The sequence below is a fragment of the Aulonocara stuartgranti genome (assembly GCF_965226115.1).
Source record: "Aulonocara stuartgranti genome assembly, chromosome: 23".
In the NCBI taxonomy this organism is placed as follows: Eukaryota; Metazoa; Chordata; class Actinopteri; order Cichliformes; family Cichlidae; genus Aulonocara; species Aulonocara stuartgranti.
The window spans coordinates 34,129,604-34,143,059 of NC_138958.1; positions in this window are offsets into that span (position 1 = coordinate 34,129,604).

Genomic DNA, 13,456 nt, shown 5'->3' on the forward strand with positions numbered 1-13,456 from the left:
TCTTGTCAGAGTACTGAGACCATATTTCTCACATACTGGCTTACTGTTAAATCCAGAATTGAATTTAAAAGTCTTCCCCTCACAAACAAGATCTTGAATAATCAGCCTCATTTTATTTTAAAGACCCCGTAGCACCGTATCACAAGTAAACCACATTTATTTGCGGCTCTTTGGATATTTTAAAGCAGAGCCTTCAGCTTTCGTGCCCCTCTTTGTAGGAACCAGCTCCCAGTTTGGATTCAGGAGACAGACCTACTCTTTACTTTTAAGATTAGGTTTAAAATGTTCCTATTTATAAAGTTAGGGCTGGATCTGGTGACCCTGAACGCTCGTTTAGTTAGGCTGCAAAAGACGTAGGCTGCTGGGAGCTTCCCATAATGCTTTGCAGCGTTCTTCTTGACATTTTGTTTAGTTTTTTTGTTTGCGTTTACATACCAGTCTGCATTTAATCATTAGTTATTATTAATCTCTGTTTCTCTTCCACAGACTGTTTTTTCTCCTATCTCCCTCCCCTCACCCCCTACCATTCACTGCAAATGGTGGCTCCCTGACCCTGGCTCTGCTGCTGGTTTCTTCCTGTTAAACAGTAGTTTTTCCTTCCCACTGTCTCCAGTGCTTGCACATAGTGGTTGTCTAATTGTTGGGGTCATCTCTCTATTATTGTTGGGTCTTGAGATGACGATTGTCGTGATTTGGTGCTGTAGAAATAAAACTGAATTGAACTGAATTTGATTGATAGACAATATTAGTGTAAAATACACAACCAATTAACTGTGGGAATCATTGGCTTTCATTACAAGTAAGAAAACTCCTGCAAAATTATTATTGTGATGGTGATTTTTTTTTAAAAAGCCATGAATTTTGGGATCAAATAATATAAAAAGCTTATATCTTGGTATATTTAGCTGTCATCTCTCCTGTTGTTATGACCACATTTCACCTCACTGTCATATTAGTTTATCTGATTTGTTTTCTCTTGAGGTGGACTTTCGATAAATCTTGGTCCTTTGTCTAAGCTTTACATTTCGCATGTGCAAGTGCCATATATCTTCCCCACTGATCTCTGATGCCTGCTGAATACAAATGCTCTCATCTCTCTCTGTCTCGCACACACCTGCGGGAGCAAACACGCCCATGCTGACATCTCCTACTGCTTCAGGCTCCTGATGTATCCACAGCCTTTTCTCATAAGGTGTCACCTCTCTCTTATCCATTTATTCATTGTCTTTCTAATACAGAGGAACCCAAAACTGTTTGATAGCTCTGGTGTGGGTAGAAAGAATCAGGGCAATGGACATTAATTAATTATACATGGATTCATTTTACATAATCTGCTGTCTGTATAGTTATGTAAATCTTTAAATTATCAAAAGAGACCTCTTGGATTTTCATTTCGGGTGGCATAGACAGTGAAATGTTCTCATTTTTGGGGTCCAGTTCATTGCAGTTCTTTCTACACTGTAATTAAAAGCGATTACACGGTCTGGCTCTTCACAATGCCACAAATTTTATTACCACCCTTGGAGCCTATCATGGTCTGTGCAGCATCTGTATTGGAAGGGTTGGACCTAACTGATGCCTTTTCTGTGGTGGGATCAATTTTAAAAATGTCCAGGCCATTAAACCATACAGGGGCTTTCACATAAATGTGAACTATCAGACCTGTTTCTGAAAAATCGTGACCTCCGGGGCACAGCCACATACACTTTAAAACAAGACAGAGTGCCCCCACTAATCTATAGACCCACAAATCACACGATGCCACGTTGTGCCACCTGAGAAATACGCTTCCCTCTGATGCCTGGTACCTTTTGTCTGTTAATGGAGCTGAGAGATGAGGCATCTAACTGAGATCTCCCACATGGTAGCACAAGCAATCATTTTGGAGCAGCTGCAGATGATGACTGCAGAAAGTGAACTGTTTAACCCATTAAATGGGCCAGTTTTCTTCACAATCATTATATGATCAGAATATGATTTCTGTCTCCAAAGAGACAAACTAACATGTTGTCTGTTTTAAAATGTCAAATTCATTTTGGTGACTTGGCAGCTTTGCTGAGTTTCCAACTAACAAGTATTTTTACATCGTGTCATTTAACAAAGAATTATGTAAAAGATAAATTGGTAACTTGCTAGGTAAGCTCATTAAAGTTCTATTCAAATAAAATTCAGGTGGTTAGGACCCAGCCACAACCTTTGGGGATGTAAAATCAAAAAAACGAACCCAACATGAAAAAGTGCCGAAAACTGCAGTTCCTCCATTGGCCACACGAGGCTCTCTCCAAAAGCAGGTCAACCCCACAGACTCCCATGCTAAAATGACCAACTTTAGCTTTGAAACTAGCATGTTTATACCCTGGTATATAAAAGATTTGAGTAGAAAGTAGGCTAATTTGGCCATTCAAGAATTTTCTGAGTATTTTATTAGCCTGTTATGTAGGATTAAGTAATTAAGTCTTTGTTTTGCATATTGATGCAACTTGCTAACCACATTTGCTAGCATTAACTAAAAACTAATAACCCTCCTATTCAAGTACTGTCAAGTCTGTTTTTAAAAGAAATAAATAAATGAATAAAAAATAATAATCCTGAGGACAAAAATACTTTTTCAAAATATCAAAGGTCTTGGTCTCTGTGTAGCTAAAAAGTGATGTTTGGGAACTAAAAATCTCATTTGTAATAAAAAAAAAATGTTTACACTCCAGCATGAATTATACAAAAAAGCTATTATTGCCTGGTCAAGTTTCTTTGAATGAACTGAGTATTGCCATCTTGGAAAGGAGACAAAGGTTAACTCATCGGAATACAGGAGAAAAATAAACAGCTCATACTAAATTTCACCTGACAGTTAATTCTATCTAATCACCATCAAAGCAGGGCATGAAATAAAACATTTACAGAGCAGCTTTTATTCGTTTTTGCATTTCTTTGACGGACCTGCCAAAGACATGTCAGCTTCAGCCTCGATTGTCCTCCATCTTCGAATAAGTGAAAAGTTGTCATTCTAAATTGAGAAAGGTCCACATGTGGCATCCGTGTGTTGAGCATTTGCAGCCTGCGGTGTCAAAATTTAACAGGCAATCACATTTCTTCTTCACACCCGACTAACTGCGAGCTTTTGAAATGGTCAGAGGAGAGGCTGATAATTACACTCACTCTTCCTGGATCGGCTCGTAAGTGAGGGCGAACAGCTGGGGAGTCGAGATGTGAGGAAGGAAGAAGACAGAGCAGATGATGTGTTGTAGTCAGAGGACAATTCTGATTTAGTGCAACAGTCTGATTTTCACAGGTTTGTAACACGGTGCTAAAAGAAAGTGGTGAAAATAAACAGCAAAATTGCCATAACAGCTATGGTTGGACATGTTGCAAATAAATCAGTAATATTTAGAAGTAAAACTGAAAGTAAAGTGTCTGAAAGGTTCAGGTTTAAGAAGTCGCATCAAGTAATACTTTAGACAAGGTAGTGGTGTGTGATGCTCAGTTAATACCAGGTTTTCTGTTTTAGTTCATTTTTAGTAAGTTTAACACAGGGGTGAGGCATGGACGCTAGTTTTTATGGAAAAACAATGAATGACTGTGTTCTTAATGACTCAGACACAGACTGAATGAAACTGAATTATGCTAAAGTATAATGAAATCATCGGTGTATGAAAAGATCAGTCTCCTCTGAGGGTGTCTGGCCTAAGGCACCCAAGTGACCTGAAAACTGATTTGCTCACAGTTTGCAGTAAGTCCAGAAAATATGGTGAATGTTTCGAATTCTGAGTAGTTTTTTTTTGTTTCTGTTTTTTAGTGACGGCAGCATCCAACAGGATTATTGTGACTACAGGGAGTCAGCACCTTGAAAACACAGAACATGAAAGTTTAGTGATGAACCCTGGAAACTAACACATATGACATATTTTCAGATAAGGTTATTTATATTTTTCTAGTTTGCAACATGAACTTTCTTGCTGACAGTTAGCTGAGAAGACTGGTACAATGCTCGTGTCTGAGTGTTAATTACTGTTCGAACAATCATTAGCTTAGCGTCAAGAATGGAAGCAGGAGTCACAGCCATTATGGCTCTAGATACACATTAGATCGTAAACTTAACATTTGACACAAGCTTCAGTGTATGAACATAAAGCCGACAACACAAAATAACGGTGAAAATTAGCTCAAGGATCGGAGATCATCATGTACAGGTAGAAATGGAGGCTGCCTTTGTTACCTGATGAACATCAGGGTCTGGCTGCTGGGCTGGGGTCAGGATAGACTCAGCTTTAATGTGACTCTGGGTCCTTGGCTAGCTTTGCCCTAACATCTATTCAGATGTTTGCAAAGAGTCAAAGTTGTGTTAGCAACATAATGCAGTTGCTTGTGTCCTGGACACAGTCTGCATATCACCAAAGCGCTCTTATGCTTTTGTGTAATGAACATAAAAGTAATTTCTACATCTCTTTAGAATAATGTTAAGAAAGTAAAGTCCAATAAAGTAGGATTTAGCATATTTAGGCTTGTTGTTACTTGCCATAAAATGAAAAGAAAAAATGACATAATTAGCAACAGACAGGAATTTGGACAATTGCACATGTTTTGTAGTTTTTCCTCTAAAGACCCCTACAGTCGATTCCAACAATTCATACTTTAATCTCCTCTTGGTTGTCTGATTTAAAATTTAGTGTAGTGCTGTACAGAGGCAAAACTACAAAAAGCGGTTGGTTAGATTCATTCTTGAACTCCCTGCACACGTGTGAGTATAATTTATTTGCCAAAAAGGAAAAAGAGAACACACAATAAATATAAAAAAAGACTGGTGGTGTTATTGTTTCCAACTTCTGTTTCAATCCTGCAATGATATTTGAAATGTCTGTGAATTCTTTTGGGCTCTATGTGTAGTACAAATGTGATGTAGTGATAGTCCTAATGCTATCAACTTCTTACTCTTTGAAAGTGATGTTAATATTTTTATTCTTAAAGTATGGCTCCCAAATATTGAAAAGAAGTAAATAACTGAAATAAAGATATACGAGACGGTTAATAACACCATAATGAATGCAATGGAGGAGATGCATGTTAAACATTGACTGTCAGTCACACTTGCGTACCAACTGCAAAATTCCACGGTGATTCACTATGCTTACATTGTGGGTCATATGTTGTCAGACCAATTAAACACCATTTGTCCTTTTCTCCACGGATAACACACAAACCATTTTCCTGGTCTGCTGCCCCCAATTTCTCCTACAAGGCTCTTCCATCACAGCTTGCTAATACCCATGCACTACTGCATTTAGGCAGAGCAGCAGGGGGGGGGGCGACTCATATCCCCGCCTGCTTCCCTTCTCCCGGGCAGAGTGATGATCTGTAAAGAGAGTCATTAAGACGTAATTTGTGACTGTGACGTGCACACACACACATTGCCTGAAGAATGCTATCCATCACCTGAAGCTCTATTCCAAACTGTGGAAAAGGAATGATGTAGAGGCCTGCTGCTTCTCTCTCTGACCTTTGACCTCCATGATGTGTGCGCCTGAGCACAACCGCACAAAAATACACACTTTAAATTAAAACAGCGAATAGTCGTGTGCTGATAGGTAACATCCGATCCACAGAGGATTTGGAGAACTCTGAGAACAGACAAAGGCTCTTACTCTTCTCTTGCGATACTTTACCCATAGTTGAAATGTTCTCTGGATTTTTGGGGCCTTGTTTTGTTTTTTTAAAGTAATTTTGCATTTTCTTGTAGCTGTTTTGAGTCTCTTTAAACAGGTTTTGTAGCATTTTGCTATTTTCTGTAGTTCATTTGTCATTTTTTCTGTTTGCGCTATTTTGGTATCTCTGTAGTAATTTACCCTTTTAGGCTGTTTCTTTTGTTGTTGTTGTTATTTGTTTATTTATTTATTGTATTTGATTTGTATGTTTTTATAGTTGTTTGGTGACCATTTGTATCTTTGTAGTTGTGGTATGCAGTGTTGGTCAAGTTACTTGAAAATAGTAATTATTTACTAATTACTCCTCCAAGAAGGTAATCCTTTCACTTTACTAATTACTTATTTTCAAAAGCAATTAGTTACTTTTTAAAAACATGTTATACAACCTGAACAAAGCAACAGACCTTTAAGCCCAATTCAATTTTTTCTGCATAATCCATCATATAAAATTGAATCAAATGAAAAAGTCTCTTTTAAAAAAACGTGTTTTATTAGTTTTAATCTTTTAACTTTATGCACATTGAATTAAGCAAAAATATAATTATATGCAACAGTGTCTGACTGGAAGAAATTTGTTTAACATTTAAACCTATTTTCTGTATATTCCAGCATATAAAATAAAACAAAGCTTTGTGTGTTTACACTCACTCTTTCAAACAGATGCAAGTAAAACAGCAAAAACTAAATCAAACTAGAAAAATTTGCATTTCCTGCGAAAATGCTGTGTGGATGCCTTAACGCTGAAGATGTCGGCTGAAAAAAGCTGAAAAAGTTGAAAAAACAAAAACAAAAAAACATTGCCCTGAGCAGGATTCGAACCTGGCCCTTCTGATCTAAAGGCAGCGTCTCACCTCAGTGCGCCAATCTCCTTCTAACAAATAGAGGTGGATAGACTGACAATTCTGGTGAAATTAGCAAGTAAAACAGCAAAAACTAAATCAAACTAGAAAAATTTGCATTTCCTGCGAAAATGCTGTGTGGATGCCTTAACGCTGAAGATGTCTGCAGAAAAAAGCTGAAAAAGTTGAAACAAAAAAACAAAAAAACAAAACATTGCCCTGAGCAAGATTCGAACCTGGCCCTTCTGGTCTAAGGGCGGTTATTTAGCTCACTGAGCCAAACATTTTCTCACAAAGAAGAGGTGGAGAGACTGACAATTGTGCTGAAATGAGCGGACGCTGCTGAGAATTGTGCTGATAAGAGGTGGAAAGGCTGAAAATGTTGCAGAAAAGAGGTGAATCAGCAGAATTTCATCTCATACTCATCTCACTGCGCCAAACCGGTTCTCATATGATACCACTTCTTACAGGGTTCACGTTTACTAAGGCACTACCCAAAAGGCGCCACAAGAGGGCACTCCAACACAAGAGATGACCTATTTACACTGATGCACTTAGTAAACAGTCAGCCCCCTACTTAGCTACTACATAATACAGTGATATTACAGTATACAAATTCACACAAATACTATGATTTGGCAGAAATACTATGACTTAGTAGTAATACTATAACATAACAGATTTCCTAAAAAAACTATGAAATTGCAGTAATTCTATGACTTGGCAGAGATACTACGTTTTAGCACAAATACTATAACAACGCAGAAATACTATGACTTAGTAGTAATACTATAACATAACAGTTCAATGTTCTTGCACAAATACCACAATATGGCAGAAATACTATGTTTTAGCACAAATACTGTGATTTGGTATAAATACTATGATTTGGCACACATACTATATTCCGCAGATACACTATAACATAACAGATATTCTACGACTTAGTAGTAATACTATAATATAACAGAATTATTAATTGGGCACAAATACCACGATTTGGCAAAAATACCATGATTCGGCACAAATACGATGACATGGCACAAATACTATGATTGGGTACAAATACTATGATTTGGCAGAAATACTGTGATTTGGCAATAATACTGCGTTTTAACACAACTACTGAGATTTGATTGAGATACTATGATTTAGAAGAAAAACTATGACTCCATACAAATACGATGCTTTCGGACAAATACTGTTTTGGTTCCAATACTGATGTGCAACAAATACTATGATTTGGCACAAGTACTATGATTTAGTACAAATACTATGATTTGGCAGAAATACTATGCCTTAGTAGTAATACTATAACATAAGAGATATACTATGGTTTTGCAGACATACTATGTTTTTACATAAATACCATGATTTGGCACACATGCTATGATTTAGCAGAAATACTATGATTGGGTACAAATACTATGATTGGGCAGAAGTACTATGTTTCAGTACAAATACTATAATTTGGCATAAATACTATAATTTGGGATAAATACTATGATTTGGCACATATAATATATTCAGCACATATATTATAAAATAACAGAAATATTATGATTTAGCCCCAAAACCATGATTTTGCACAAATACCATGATTTTGCAAAAATACTATGATTTAGCAGAAATACTATGATTTAGCAGAAGTACTAAGATGTAGTAGAAGTACTTTGCTTTAGCAGAAATACTATGATTGAGGAGTAATACTTAAACATAGGAGAAATATTGATACACAGACACACATACACAGACAGTAAAGGGAACAGGAGCTGTTGAGAGTCTGGGCTTGGTATATGTAGGTCAGTTGAATTAGCTGCACCTGCTGTAGTCAGCCCTTACACACACAGACACAGAGAGAGGTGTGAGTTTTCTTCAGTGTATTTCTGACATTCAGGATTCCCCTCGAACAAATGGCCATAATTTCCTAACCGTAGGGGCTAGAACGGTCATTCAGACATCGTTTTGTTCAGAAGAGATGGGGGAATCTTCAGGTCTTCATAATTCAGAGATAAAATATAAATTATTAAAGATATATGACTTGTAATACACTGTAACTGAGTAGAGGCGAAGCAAAAACTGCCTTGACTTGCTCTCAAACAACCTTTGGTAATTCTAAATCTATTTGGAGTATCAATATCATTCTTTCACCGTAAGAGACAGCAGGCTTTGGTGAACAATCATGGAAATTTTCAGGTCTCTGTGGAAATCCATTAAAAAGATATGATGAGAGAAAAAAGTGCCTCATTTCCAGAGTTTGAAATCTGAAGAAATCTGAGCGAAGGACGAATTTCCTACCCTCAAACAAGTCTAACTCATTTCAGAACGGTAATAGGTGAGAAAATAATTCTTGAATTGTGAGCGTCAGGAGTGTCTGAAGATATACTGGGACAAGCCTTATGTCTTAACTTTGCTTCATTAAGGAGATATGACGATTCGAATATGCCTCTCATTACAGAAATCAAGTGGTGATTTTGAACAAACTCTCCATTGACTTTCTATGGAGAGTTTTGCGACTTTGTGTTGGTCTGAGGAGATTTGCCAAAATTCTATAAATCCCACAACAATGATAGTGACATTTTCGGAAGGCCAGCAAAAATACCTACGTTTTGATGTATAATTTGTGGAAGTTGAGTGAAAATTGAGCAAGTAGCAAGAAGTTGTTCAGACATGAAGAGAAGACTGCAAAACCTTCAGTGGCACACTGGAAGCCAAGTGCATAGCAACCATAACAACGCATGTATTTTGTGAAAAATCACAATTTTGCAACTGAAAACTTTAAGAGGCATAAAAGTAAAACAGTAAATGATTTGAAAAAGCTGATTTATACCTGAATAGCCCAATAATTTGAGAACATTTTAAAGTTTGAATGGTTGTTCTACGTGAAAATATGAGGAAGTAGTTAAGTTTCAAAAACAAGAAAATTTTAGCAGAATTGCAGAAGTTTCCCATTCATTTCAATGTGACAAATTAAGCTTAATATTTTAAAAAGTATAATAGTGAAAAATACCAAAAGACATAGCACACATTAGCAGAAATAGCAGAATAGTTTAGAATTTGAACGGTGAAAATCGGCTGAAAATTGTGGAAGTAGTTAAGTGCCAAAAAGTGTACGGAAGTATCAAGAGGAACTCAATAGTGTGGATGCTTAAAGCATCCACACAATAAAGAGAAACAGGAACTCAATAGTGTGGATGTCTAAGGCATCCACACAATCAAAGACTCAGCAGCACTGAGTCCTGCCGCTCTTAAATCTATTGTCACCTGTTTAGCAAGAGGTTTTCCCAGTGCCACAGCGGTCATGTCAGTGGGAGGATCCGGGGTTTTTTTCTGTGAATTTCACATTCCTGTGGCAGCGAGCTCGGTGCTTGCTCAGATTTAAAGTTTCATTTTTCGTCGTACAAAGAAGTTTTCTTCCCACGCAGAGTGTAAAGTGAACGCTAATGTTTTTGTCACTTTTTATGTAATCAAACTCAGTAATGTCAGTACGTCCATGCTTTAAATGCTGCATGGTCGTACTCGCTCCCACAGTTCGTTTTATCCATTGTTGATCTGCACACATCTGTTGCCTCCACGGGCGTCGCACACTCGTACGTCATTGTCATGAGACACTCACAAACAAAATCACGACGGTTTAGTAACACTGTAATGCAGTGTGCTTACGGGAAAGTAACAGTAATCTTAGGGCTGCTCGATTATGGCAAAAATGATAATCACGATTATTTTCACTGAAATTGAGATCTCGATTATTTGACGATATTTATTTAACCCTTTAAGACCTACTATAGAACCAAGTCCGCCAGAGCTTATATTATTTTTTTACATGTTGTAGTGCCATTTATGGGAGCATTTCAAGTTGCTATACAACTGTTATAGCCCATATTTTAATAATATGTATGCATTAAGTCCATAGTAAGTACATTAATTGCAAAAAAGTGCAATAAACTACAAAAAAAAATTGAAAATCGTTTTTGTTTGTTTTTTTACATATATTTCTACTTGGAGAAATTTAAGAGGTTATCCCTCAAAACTTTAAATACAAAAAAGTTGCAAAAAAATAGTTTACAACAACAGGAAACTTATTTTGAGTGTCTTCATAGTTTTATTTTGGAGATACACCAATTTTTATATACTGCAGGAAAAAAAAAAAAAAAAAACAATCCTATGATGCAAATTTGCAAAGAAAACAGCAGGTGCATCAAAATAAACTATTTCCAGCAGTGCAATTCGAGTTCTAAGCATCCCAGAAACTATTCAGAAAAGTCAAACATGACCAGTATAGGCTTTTAAGGCCTACAAGTAAAAAACTAAATTTCCGCGAAAATGACGTCACTTCTGGTTTCGGGCAGGAAATGGCGGACATGCGATAGTTCGCGCTGACGTCTGTTTCACTGTGGGAAGTGTTACGAACAGCTGATCGGATTGGCAAAGCGTGTTTCTGGAATATTGTGTTTTTGTTCCTGCAAGCGCTTTTTATGCAATTTTTGCAAAGCTATATGTGGAAGGAAACCGTGACCGAGGACAAGCTGATGGCATCAGATGTAAGTACAACTCCTCCGGTTTTGTATGCAAAACAAATTATTGCGCTAGCTTACACGGTTCAGGTTCTACAGGGATTTAAAAATAGTTACACAAAACGGAGCGTGCTGCTCTGACCGGCTTTAAAGGGTTAACAATGACTTTAAAAAAGAATATAAAATAGTGTGCAACACCACTGAAGTTTTTTTTTTACCTCTCTTTTCAACCAACGGCAGTCACTCTCCTCTCCAAATATCTTCTGCTTAGCTTTCCGAGCTTCCCTCGGGTCCTCTTAATCAGCGGTCTCCAACCTTTTTTGCGCCACGGACCGGTTTATGCCCGACAATATTTTCATGGACCGGCCTTTAAGGTGTCGCGGATAAATGAGGGAGGGGCTAATAATCGGCTCAGTCATTTTTAATGATCGTTGAAAGCCCAGATCGTAATCGTGATTAAAATTCGATTAATTGAGCAGCCCTAAGTAATCTAATTACTTTTTTTGCAATAGTAATCCCTTACTTTACTCGTTACTTGAATTAAAGTAATTGGATTACAGTAACAGATTACTTTAACATGTTACTGCCCATCTCTGGTGGTATGTGCTTGTAGTTCTTTTGTATAATTTTATTTTAGTTTTGTAGTCATTTTGTACCTCTTTGTAGTAATTTGTTTTTATTTTGTAATTTGTAGGTTTTTGTTGTTGTTTTATTACCTTTCCCCCCTTTTTAGACACTTTCACTTGTTTTATTTGTTTGTTTTTTGCATAATTTCGAGTTTCATTTCGTATCAATTTGCAGTTGTTTGGGTCCTCTTGAAGTCATTTTGTGTGTTTGTGTTTTCCATTCTTTCCAGTAATTTTGCTTTTGTTGTAGTTGTTTGAGCCTTTGTAGTTTTCTATAATTCTGTCTTCTGCTACTTTTACGTTTTTGTAATATTCTGATCTTTTGCCTCTTTGTAACCAAATAATTAGATCAGAATGGTTATTTGTTTTGTTTCATTTTGTAGTAACTTTGTATATAATTGAGTTAGTTATTCTGTTGTTTTGGATCCCATTTTGCATGCCCTTTGTAGTGTTTTTTTTTTTTGCTCTTTGCTTGTTTTTAGTCAATGTGAATGCCTTTGTAATTTCTACAATTTTGTTTCGTTTGATCTTTCCAGTAACTTTGCTTGTTCCTTTAGTTTTTCTGATCATTATGCTTATTTAAAAATTGATTTCCAACCTTTTGTAGTTTATTTGTTCTTTTTGTAGTAACTGTCTTTGTAATTTTGTCCGTCACTTGGTTTGTTCTTGAAGTTGTTATCTTTATAGTCACTTTGTCTGTTTGTTGTTGTTTTGTGGTTGCTTTGTGGTCATTCTGCATATATTTGCAGTCAGTGTTTGTAGTGGTTTGAGTCATTTTCTAATGTGAAGTGTGAACAATAACATTCATCAGAGGCACAGGGTTCAGAGGCCCAATTACAGGTTTGAAGCCCAGAAGACCTCGTTCCTGATGCAAACGTCCTTGAGATTTCCACTAATGCTTCCTTTTTTGGCCTGCTACTGTTTCTGACCTCCATCATGAAAGTCACACATGCTTAATATATTCAAAAATGCTGGTACCTAATTACACTTTATGCATAATGAGGAGGGTGGGTGCGATGAAAGGCCAGAGTCGGAACCATTTCAGGAAAAATAATTCATGCCGTCTGCTTGTTGACTCATTCTGTTCTACCACAATAACTCCAGCCCCCACCCCAATGATGGCTAATTGTTCAAGATGTGCTATCAGAGGGGTAGGAGAGAGGTCTGGGTGTTACCAGGCGGTGGCCTCTCTTCTGCTCGTCTTTGATGAAGGGTTCTTTTGTTGGAAATGTAATTCCTTCGCCCGCATGGTTGTTTTCATTGTATTCAAGAGCTTCCCTTAACGACGCCCAACGTTGCAGCTTGCCAACCTCTTCCACTACGTTTCTATGGTAACAAGTAAGAGTGAGTGCGTCTGGGAGATGACTGATTGTGTTTGTGTGTGTTTATTACGGTGATGTGGCTTATTTTTACATAATGAATCAATTATTGAGGCTGTGCAGCAAGCTCGTCTGAATAATTGCAAACCAAAAAAAGAAACAAAAAACCTTCTACACATAACATGTAATGCGTACTTCCTTGGAAAAGGTGCAACACTGTGTTGTAACACTCTGTATGTGTGTGGACGGGAGATGATGTATAATGGGACATCCAACTGATATCATTCGCCTGCCAATCTGCACCCTGCTCGCCAAACCCAGCCTCCATAATTGCTTTATTGAGGCGAGTCATGGCAGCTACAGTGTCTCTATTTATACGCAGCCCACAGTATAGATGAAAGTACTCTACCGCCCCCTGCTGCCCAATGCAGGCCTTGCATTCCAGTAAAACGAGGGTTCATG